Here is a 12,368-nt window from a genome sequence, read left to right as displayed (position 1 = left end):
CGATCTCCCTTGATGCGAAACATGATATGTGAACCTATTTGGTTTCATATTCGGAAAAATGAAAGTATTGGAATGACTTTGTCGCGAAAATGAGATTTTAGCCTATATGGTTAGAAGTTTGATAAAGGTTGAACTTGTCCCTCGATCTCCCTTGATATGAAACATGATATGTGAACCTATTTGGTTTTGTATTCGGCAAAATGAAATTATTTGAATGACCATTGTCCCAAAAATGAGATTTTAGCCTATATGGTTAAAAGTTTGATAAACAGTGAACTTGTCCCTCGATGTCCCTTGATGCGAAACATAATATGTGAACCTATTTGGTTTTATATTCGGAAAAATGAAAGTGTTGGAATGACTTTGTCGCGAAAATGAGATTTTAGCCTATATGGTTAGAAGTTTGATAAAGGTTGAACTTGTCCATCGATCTCCCTTGATATGAAACATGATATGTGAACCTATTTGGTTTTGTATTCGGCAAAATGAAATTATTTGAATGACCATTTTCCCAAAAATGAGATTTTAGCCTATATGGTTAAAAGTTTGATAAATATTAATGTTGAATTTGTCCCTCGATGTCCTTTATTGCGAAACATAATATTTGAACCAATTTCGTTTTAAATTTGGTAAATTGAAAGTAATGAGATGACCCTTATCGCGAAAACGAGATTTTAACTTATATTGTTACATGTTTGTTAAATATGAAGGTTGAACATGTCCCTCGATGTCTCTTGATGCGAAACATGATATGTGAACCTATTTGGTTTGAATTTCGGTAAAATGAAAGTATTGAAATGACCCTTGTCGCGAAAATGAAATGTTAGCCTATGTGGTTAGAAGTTTCATAAACAGTTAGCTTGTCCCTCGATGTCCCTTGATGCGAAACATGATATGTGAACCTATTTGTTTTTATATTCGGAAAAATGAAAGTATTGGAATGACTTTGTCGCGAAAATGAGATTTTAGCCTATATGGTTAGAAGTTTGATAAAGGTTGAACTTGTCCCTCGATCTCCCTTGATGCGAAACATGATATGTGAACCTATTTGGTTTGAAATTCGGTAAAATGAAAGTATTGAAATGACCATTGTCGCGAAAATGAAATGTTAGCCTATGTGGTTAGAAGTTTGATAAACAGTGAACTTGTCCCTCGATGTCCCTTGATGTGAAACATGATATGTGAACCTATTTGGTTTTATATTCGGCAAAATGAAAGTATTGGAATGACTTTATCGCGAAAATGAGTTTATTGCCTATATGGTTAGAAGTTTGATAAAGGTTGAACTTGTCCCTCGATCTCCCTTGATACGAAACATGATATGTGAACCTATTTGGTTTTGTATTCAGCAAAATGAAATTATTTGAATGACCATTGTCCCAAAAATGAGATTTTAGCCTATATGGTTAAAAGTTTGATAAATATTAATGTTGAATTTGTCCCTCGATGTCCTTTATTGCGAAACATAATATTTGAACCAATTTCGTTTTAAATTTTGTAAATAGAAAGTAATGAGATGACCCTTATCTCGAAAACGAGATTTTAGCTTATATTGTTACATGTTTGTTAAATATGAAGGTTGAACATGTCCCTCGATGTCCCTTGATGCGAAACATGATATGTGAACCTATTTGGTTTGAATTTCGGTAAAATGAAAGTATTGAAATGACCCTTGTCGCGAAAATGAAATGTTAGCCTATGTGGTTAGAAGTTTGATAAACAGTGAGCTTTTCCCTCGATGTCCCTTGATGCGAAACATGATATGTGAACCTATTTGGTTTCATATTCGGAAAAATGAAAGTATTGGAATGACTTTGTCGCGAAAATGAGATTTTAGCCTATATGGTTAGAAGTTTGATAAAGGTTGAACTTGTCCCTCGATCTCCCTTGATATGAAACATGATATGTGAACCTATTTGGTTTTGTATTCGGCAAAATGAAATTATTTGAATGACCATTGTCCCAAAAATGAGATTTTAGCTTATATGGTTAAAAGTTTGATAAACAGTGAACTTGTCCCTCGATGTCCCTTGATGCGAAACATAATATGTGAACCTCTTTGGTTTTGTATTCGGCAAAATGAAATTATTTGAATGACCATTTTCCCAAAAATGAGATTTTAGCCTATATGGTTAAAAGTTTGATAAATATTAATGTTGGATTTTTCCCTCAAAGTCCTTTATTGTGTACCATAATATTTGAACCAATTTTGTTTTAAATTTGGTAAATAGAAAGTAATGAGATGACCCTTATTGCGAAAACGGGATTTTAGCTTATATTGTTACATGTTTGTTAAATATGAAGGTTGAACATGTCACTCGATGTCCCTAGATGCGAAACATGATATGTGAACCTATTTGGTTTGAATTTCGGTAAAATGAAAGTATTGAAATGACCCTTGTCGCGAAAATGAAATGTTAGCCTATGTGGTTAGAAGTTTGATAAACAGTGAGCTTGTCCCTCGATGTCCCTTGATGCGAAACATGATATGTGAACCTATTTGGTTTCATATTCGGAAAAATGAAAGTATTGGAATGACTTTGTCGCGAAAATGAGATTTTAGCCTATATGGTTAGAAGTTTGATAAAGGTTGAACTTGTCCCTCGATCTCCCTTGATATGAAACATGATATGTGAACCTATTTGGTTTTGTATTCGGCAAAATGAAATTATTTGAATGACCATTGTCCCAAAAATGAGATTTTAGCCTATATGGTTAAAAGTTTGATAAACAGTGAACTTGTCCCTCGATGTCCCTTGATGCGAAACATAATATGTGAACCTATTTGGTTTTATATTCGGAAAAATGAAAGTGTTGGAATGACTTTGTCGCGAAAATGAGATTTTAGCCTATATGGTTAGAAGTTTGATAAAGGTTGAACTTGTCCATCGATCTCCCTTGATATGAAACATGATATGTGAACCTATTTGGTTTTGTATTCGGCAAAATGAAATTATTTGAATGACCATTGTCCCAAAAATGAGATTTTAGCCTATATGGTTAAAAGTTTGATAAACAGTGAACTTGTCCCTCGATGTCCCTTGATGTGAAACATGATATGTGAACCTATTTGGTTTTATATTCGGCAAAATGAAAGTATTGGAATGACTTTATCGCGAAAATGAGTTTATTGCCTATATGGTTAGAAGTTTGATAAAGGTTGAACTTGTCCCTCGATCTCCCTTGATACGAAACATGATATGTGAACCTATTTGGTTTTGTATTCAGCAAAATGAAATTATTTGAATGACCATTGTCCCAAAAATGAGATTTTAGCCTATATGGTTAAAAGTTTGATAAATATTAATGTTGAATTTGTCCCTCGATGTCCTTTATTGCGAAACATAATATTTGAACCAATTTCGTTTTAAATTTTGTAAATAGAAAGTAATGAGATGACCCTTATCTCGAAAACGAGATTTTAGCTTATATTGTTACATGTTTGTTAAATATGAAGGTTGAACATGTCCCTCGATGTCCCTTGATGCGAAACATGATATGTGAACCTATTTGGTTTGAATTTCGGTAAAATGAAAGTATTGAAATGACCCTTGTCGCGAAAATGAAATGTTAGCCTATGTGGTTAGAAGTTTGATAAACAGTGAGCTTTTCCCTCGATGTCCCTTGATGCGAAACATGATATGTGAACCTATTTGGTTTCATATTCGGAAAAATGAAAGTATTGGAATGACTTTGTCGCGAAAATGAGATTTTAGCCTATATGGTTAGAAGTTTGATAAAGGTTGAACTTGTCCCTCGATCTCCCTTGATATGAAACATGATATGTGAACCTATTTGGTTTTGTATTCGGCAAAATGAAATTATTTGAATGACCATTGTCCCAAAAATGAGATTTTAGCTTATATGGTTAAAAGTTTGATAAACAGTGAACTTGTCCCTCGATGTCCCTTGATGCGAAACATAATATGTGAACCTCTTTGGTTTTGTATTCGGCAAAATGAAATTATTTGAATGACCATTTTCCCAAAAATGAGATTTTAGCCTATATGGTTAAAAGTTTGATAAATATTAATGTTGGATTTTTCCCTCAAAGTCCTTTATTGTGTACCATAATATTTGAACCAATTTTGTTTTAAATTTGGTAAATAGAAAGTAATGAGATGACCCTTATTGCGAAAACGGGATTTTAGCTTATATTGTTACATGTTTGTTAAATATGAAGGTTGAACATGTCACTCGATGTCCCTAGATGCGAAACATGATATGTGAACCTATTTGGTTTGAATTTCGGTAAAATGAAAGTATTGAAATGACCCTTGTCGCGAAAATGAAATGTTAGCCTATGTGGTTAGAAGTTTGATAAACAGTGAGCTTGTCCCTCGATGTCCCTTGATGCGAAACATGATATGTGAACCTATTTGGTTTCATATTCGGAAAAATGAAAGTATTGGAATGACTTTGTCGCGAAAATGAGATTTTAGCCTATATGGTTAGAAGTTTGATAAAGGTTGAACTTGTCCCTCGATCTCCCTTGATATGAAACATGATATGTGAACCTATTTGGTTTTGTATTCGGCAAAATGAAATTATTTGAATGACCATTGTCCCAAAAATGAGATTTTAGCCTATATGGTTAAAAGTTTGATAAACAGTGAACTTGTCCCTCGATGTCCCTTGATGCGAAACATAATATGTGAACCTATTTGGTTTTATATTCGGAAAAATGAAAGTGTTGGAATGACTTTGTCGCGAAAATGAGATTTTAGCCTATATGGTTAGAAGTTTGATAAAGGTTGAACTTGTCCATCGATCTCCCTTGATATGAAACATGATATGTGAACCTATTTGGTTTTGTATTCGGCAAAATGAAATTATTTGAATGACCATTTTCCCAAAAATGAGATTTTAGCCTATATGGTTAAAAGTTTGATAAATATTAATGTTGAATTTGTCCCTCGATGTCCTTTATTGCGAAACATAATATTTGAACCTTTTGTTTTAAATTTGGTAAATAGAAAGTAATGAGATGACCCTTATCGCGAAAACGAGATTTTAACTTATATTGTTACATGTTTGTGAAATATGAAGGTTGAACATGTCCCTCGATGTCTCTTGATGCGAAACATGATATGTGAACCTATTTGGTTTGAATTTCGGTAAAATGAAAGTATTGAAATGACCCTTGTCGCGAAAATGAAATGTTAGCCTATGTGGTTAGAAGTTTCATAAACAGTTAGCTTGACCCTCGATGTCCCTTGATGCGAAACATGATATGTGAACCTATTTGTTTTTATATTCGGAAAAATGAAAGTATTGGAATGACTTTGTCGCGAAAATGAGATTTTAGCCTATATGGTTAGAAGTTTGATAAAGGTTGAACTTGTCCCTCGATCTCCCTTGATACGAAACATGATATGTGAACCTATTTGGTTTGAAATTCGGTAAAATGAAAGTATTGAAATGACCCTTGTCGCGAAAATGAAATGTTAGCCTATGTGGTTAGAAGTTTGATAAATAGTGAACTTGTCGCTCGATGTCCCTTGATGCGAAACATGATATGTGAACCTATTTGGTTTTATATTCGGAAAAATGAAAGTGTTAGAATGACTTTGTCGCGAAAATGAGATTTTAGCCTATATGGTTAAAAGTTTGATAAAGGTTGAACTTGTCCCTCGATCTCCCTTGATATGAAACATGATATGTGAACCTATTTGGTTTTGTATTCGGCAAAATGAAATTATTTGAAAGACCATTTTCATAAAAATGAGATTTTAGTCTATATGGTTAAAAGTTTGATAAATATTAATGTTGAATTTTTCCCTCGATGTCCTTTATTGTGTACCATAATATTTGAACCAATTTCGTTTTAAATTTGGTAAATAGAAAGTAATGAGCTGACCCTTATCGCAAAAACGAGATTTTAGCTTATATTGTTACATATCTGTTAAATATGAAGGTTGAACATGTCCCACGATGTCCCTTGATGCGAAACATGATATGTGAACCTATTTGGTTTGATATTCGGTAAAATGAAAGTATTGAAATGACCATTGTCGCGAAAATGAAATGTTAGCCTATGTGGTTAGAAGTTTGATAAACAGTGAACTTGTCCCTCGATGTCCCTTGATGCGAAACATGATATGTGAACCTATTTGGTTTCATATTCGGAGAAATGAAAGTATTGGAATGACTTTGTCGCGAAAATGAGATTTTAGCCCATATGGTTAGAAGTTTGATAAATGTTGAACTTGTCCCTCGATCTCCCTTGATACGAAACATGATATGTGAACCTATTTGGTTTGTATTCAGCAAAATGAAATTATTTGAATGACCATTGTCCCAAAAATGAGATTTTAGCCTATATGGTTAAAAGTTTGATAAATATTAATGTTGAATTTGTCCCTCGATGTCCTTTATTGCGAAACATAATATTTGAACCAATTTCGTTTTAAATTTGGTAAATAGAAAGTAATGAGATGACCCTTATCTCGAAAACGAGATTTTAGCTTATATTGTTACATGTTTGTTAAATATGAAGGTTGAACATGTCCCTCGATGTCCCTTGATGCGAAACATGATATGTGAACCTATTTGGTTTGAATTTCGGTAAAATGAAAGTATTGAAATGACCCTTGTCGCGAAAATGAAATGATAGCCTATGTGGTTAGAAGTTTGATAAACAGTGAGCTGGTCCCTCGATGTCCCTTGATGCGAAACATGATATGTGAACCTATTTGGTTTCATATTCGGAAAAATGAAAGTATTGGAATGACTTTGTCGCGAAAATGAGATTTTAGCCTATATGGTTAGAAGTTTGATAAAGGTTGAACTTGTCCCTCGATCTCCCTTGATATGAAACATGATATGTGAACCTATTTGGTTTTGTATTCGGCAAAATGAAATTATTTGAATGACCATTGTCCCAAAAATGAGATTTTAGCCTATATGGTTAAAAGTTTGATAAACAGTGAACTTGTCCCTCGATGTCCCTTGATGCGAAACATAATATGTGAACCTATTTGGTTTTGTATTCGGAAAAATGAAAGTGTTGGAATGACTTTGTCGCGAAAATGAGATTTTAGCCTATATGGTTAGAAGTTTGATAAAGGTTCAACTTGTCCCTCGATCTCCCTTGATATGAAACATGATATGTGAACCTATTTGGTTTTGTATTCGGCAAAATGAAATTATTTGAATGACCATTTTCCCAAAAATGAGATTTTAGCCTATATGGTTAAAAGTTTGATAAATATTAATGTTGGATTTTTCCCTCAATGTCCTTTATTGTGTACCATAATATTTGAACCAATTTCGTTTTAAATTTGGTAAATAGAAAGTAATGAGATGACCCTTATCGCGAAAACGAGATTTTAGCTTATATTGTTACATATTTGTTAAATATGAAGGTTGAACATGTCCCTCGATGTCCCTTGATGCGAAACATGATATGTGAACCTATTTGGTTTGAATTTCGGTAAAATGAAAGTATTGAAATGACCCTTGTCGCGAAAATGAAATGTTAGCCTATGTGGTTAGAAGTTTGATAAACAGTGAGCTTGTCCCTCGATGTCCCTTGATGCGAAACATGATATGTGAACCTATTTGGTTTCATATTCGGAAAAATGAAAGTATTGGAATGACTTTGTCGCGAAAATGAGATTTTAGCCTATATGGTTAGAAGTTTGATAAAGGTTGAACTTGTCCCTCGATCTCCCTTGATATGAAACATGATATGTGAACCTATTTGGTTTTGTATTCGGCAAAATGAAATTATTTGAATGACCATTGTCCCAAAAATGAGATTTTAGCATATATGGTTAAAAGTTTGATAAACAGTGAACTTGTCCCTCGATGTCCCTTGATGCGAAACATAATATGTGAACCTATTTGGTTTTATATTCGGAAAAATGAAAGTGTTGGAATGACTTTGTAGCGAAAATGAGATTTTAGCCTATATGGTTAGAAGTTTGATAAAGGTTGAACTTGTCCATCGATCTCCCTTGATATGAAACATGATATGTGAACCTATTTGGTTTTGTATTCGGCAAAATGAAATTATTTGAATGACCATTTTCCCAAAAATGAGATTTTAGCCTATATGGTTAAAAGTTTGATAAATATTAATGTTGAATTTGTCCCTCGATGTCCTTTATTGCGAAACATAATATTTGAACCAATTTCGTTTTAAATTTGGTAAATAGAAACTAATGAGATGACCCTTATCGCGAAAACGAGATTTTAGCTTATATTGTTACATGTTTGTGAAATATGAAGGTTGAACATGTCCCTCGATGTCTCTTGATGCGAAACATGATATGTGAACCTATTTGGTTTGAATTTCGGTAAAATGAAAGTATTGAAATGACCCTTGTCGCGAAAATGAAATGTTAGCCTATGTGGTTAGAAGTTTCATAAACAGTTAGCTTGTCCCTCGATGTCCCTTGATGCGAAACATGATATGTGAACCTATTTGTTTTTATATTCGGAAAAATGAAAGTATTGGAATGACTTTGTCGCGAAAATGAGATTTTAGCCTATATGGTTAGAAGTTTGATAAAGGTTGAACTTGTCCCTCGATCTCCCTTGATACGAAACATGATATGTGAACCTATTTGGTTTGAAATTCGGTAAAATGAAAGTATTGAAATGACCCTTGTCGCGAAAATGAAATGTTAGCCTATGTGGTTAGAAGTTTGATAAATAGTGAACTTGTCGCTCGATGTCCCTTGATGCGAAACATGATATGTGAACCTATTTGGTTTTATATTCGGAAAAATGAAAGTGTTAGAATGACTTTGTCGCGAAAATGAGATTTTAGCCTATATGGTTAAAAGTTTGATAAAGGTTGAACTTGTCCCTCGATCTCCCTTGATATGAAACATGATATGTGAACCTATTTGGTTTTGTATTCGGCAAAATGAAATTATTTGAAAGACCATTTTCATAAAAATGAGATTTTAGTCTATATGGTTAAAAGTTTGATAAATATTAATGTTGAATTTTTCCCTCGATGTCCTTTATTGTGTACCATAATATTTGAACCAATTTCGTTTTAAATTTGGTAAATAGAAAGTAATGAGCTGACCCTTATCGCAAAAACGAGATTTTAGCTTATATTGTTACATATCTGTTAAATATGAAGGTTGAACATGTCCCACGATGTCCCTTGATGCGAAACATGATATGTGAACCTATTTGGTTTGATATTCGGTAAAATGAAAGTATTGAAATGACCATTGTCGCGAAAATGAAATGTTAGCCTATGTGGTTAGAAGTTTGATAAACAGTGAACTTGTCCCTCGATGTCCCTTGATGCGAAACATGATATGTGAACCTATTTGGTTTCATATTCGGAGAAATGAAAGTATTGGAATGACTTTGTCGCGAAAATGAGATTTTAGCCCATATGGTTAGAAGTTTGATAAATGTTGAACTTGTCCCTCGATCTCCCTTGATACGAAACATGATATGTGAACCTATTTGGTTTGTATTCAGCAAAATGAAATTATTTGAATGACCATTGTCCCAAAAATGAGATTTTAGCCTATATGGTTAAAAGTTTGATAAATATTAATGTTGAGTTTGTCCCTCGATGTCCTTTATTGCGAAACATAATATTTGAACCAATTTCGTTTTAAATTTGGTAAATAGAAAGTAATGAGATGACCCTTATCTCGAAAACGAGATTTTAGCTTATATTGTTACATGTTTGTTAAATATGAAGGTTGAACATGTCCCTCGATGTCCCTTGATGCGAAACATGATATGTGAACCTATTTGGTTTGAATTTCGGTAAAATGAAAGTATTGAAATGACCCTTGTCGCGAAAATGAAATGTTAGCCTATGTGGTTAGAAGTTTGATAAACAGTGAGCTGGTCCCTCGATGTCCCTTGATGCGAAACATGATATGTGAACCTATTTGGTTTCATATTCGGAAAAATGAAAGTATTGGAATGACTTTGTCGCGAAAATGAGATTTTAGCCTATATGGTTAGAAGTTTGATAAAGGTTGAACTTGTCCCTCGATCTCCCTTGATATGAAACATGATATGTGAACCTATTTGGTTTTGTATTCGGCAAAATGAAATTATTTGAATGACCATTGTCCCAAAAATGAGATTTTAGCCTATATGGTTAAAAGTTTGATAAACAGTGAACTTGTCCCTCGATGTCCCTTGATGCGAAACATAATATGTGAACCTATTTGGTTTTGTATTCGGAAAAATGAAAGTGTTGGAATGACTTTGTCGCGAAAATGAGATTTTAGCCTATATGGTTAGAAGTTTGATAAAGGTTCAACTTGTCCCTCGATCTCCCTTGATATGAAACATGATATGTGAACCTATTTGGTTTTGTATTCGGCAAAATGAAATTATTTGAATGACCATTTTCCCAAAAATGAGATTTTAGCCTATATGGTTAAAAGTTTGATAAATATTAATGTTGGATTTTTCCCTCAATGTCCTTTATTGTGTACCATAATATTTGAACCAATTTCGTTTTAAATTTGGTAAATAGAAAGTAATGAGATGACCCTTATCGCGAAAACGAGATTTTAGCTTATATTGTTACATATTTGTTAAATATGAAGGTTGAACATGTCCCTCGATGTCCCTTGATGCGAAACATGATATGTGAACCTATTTGGTTTGAATTTCGGTAAAATGAAAGTATTGAAATGACCCTTGTCGCGAAAATGAAATGTTAGCCTATGTGGTTAGAAGTTTGATAAACAGTGAGCTTGTCCCTCGATGTCCCTTGATGCGAAACATGATATGTGAACCTATTTGGTTTCATATTCGGAAAAATGAAAGTATTGGAATGACTTTGTCGCGAAAATGAGATTTTAGCCTATATGGTTAGAAGTTTGATAAAGGTTGAACTTGTCCCTCGATCTCCCTTGATATGAAACATGATATGTGAACCTATTTGGTTTTGTATTCGGCAAAATGAAATTATTTGAATGACCATTGTCCCAAAAATGAGATTTTAGCATATATGGTTAAAAGTTTGATAAACAGTGAACTTGTCCCTCGATGTCCCTTGATGCGAAACATAATATGTGAACCTATTTGGTTTTATATTCGGAAAAATGAAAGTGTTGGAATGACTTTGTAGCGAAAATGAGATTTTAGCCTATATGGTTAGAAGTTTGATAAAGGTTGAACTTGTCCATCGATCTCCCTTGATATGAAACATGATATGTGAACCTATTTGGTTTTGTATTCGGCAAAATGAAATTATTTGAATGACCATTTTCCCAAAAATGAGATTTTAGCCTATATGGTTAAAAGTTTGATAAATATTAATGTTGAATTTGTCCCTCGATGTCCTTTATTGCGAAACATAATATTTGAACCAATTTCGTTTTAAATTTGGTAAATAGAAAGTAATGAGATGACCCTTATCGCGAAAACGAGATTTTAGCTTATATTGTTACATGTTTGTTAAATATGAAGGTTGAACATGTCCCTCGATGTCTCTTGATGCGAAACATGATATGTGAACCTATTTGGTTTGAATTTCGGTAAAATGAAAGTATTGAAATGAATTTTGTTGCGGAAATGAAATGTTAGCCTATGTGGTTAGAAGTTTGATAAACAGTGAACTTGTCCCTCGATGTCCCTTGATGCGAAACATGATATGTGAACCTATTTGGTTTCATATTCGGAAAAATGAAAGTATTGGAATGACTTTGTCGCGAAAATGAGATTTTAGCCTATTTTAGCCTATATGGTTAGAAGTTTGATAAAGGTTGAACTTGTCCCTCGATCTCCCTTGATACGAAACATGATATGTGAACCTATTTGGTTTTGTATTCGGCAAAATGAAATTATTTGAATGACCATTGTCCCAAAAATGAGATTTTAGCCTATATGGTTAAAAGTTTGATAAATATTAATGTTGAATTTGTCCCTCGATGTCCTTTATTGCGAAACATAATATTTGAACCAATTTCGTTTTAAATTTGGTAAATAGAAAGTAATGAGATGACCCTTATCTCGAAAACGAGATTTTAGCTTATATTGTTACATGTTTGTTAAATATGAAGGTTGAACATGTCCCTCGATGTCCCTTGATGCGAAACATGATATGTGAACCTATTTGGTTTGAATTTCGGTAAAATGAAAGTATTGAAATGACCCTTGTCGCGAAAATGAAATGTTAGCCTATGTGGTTAGAAGTTTGATAAACAGTGAGCTGGTCCCTCGATGTCCCTTGATGCGAAACATGATATGTGAACCTATTTGGTTTCATATTCGGAAAAATGAAAGTATTGGAATGACTTTGTCGCGAAAATGAGATTTTAGCCTATATGGTTAGAAGTTTGATAAAGGTTGAACTTGTCCCTCGATCTCCCTTGATATGAAACATGATATGTGAACCTATTTGGTTTTGTATTCGG

Source organism: Medicago sativa, chromosome 8 (assembly GCF_051527215.1).
Source record: "Medicago sativa cultivar Bolivia chromosome 8, Bolivia_mono, whole genome shotgun sequence".
In the NCBI taxonomy this organism is placed as follows: Eukaryota; Viridiplantae; Streptophyta; class Magnoliopsida; order Fabales; family Fabaceae; genus Medicago; species Medicago sativa.
This window is presented reverse-complemented; position numbering follows the sequence as displayed.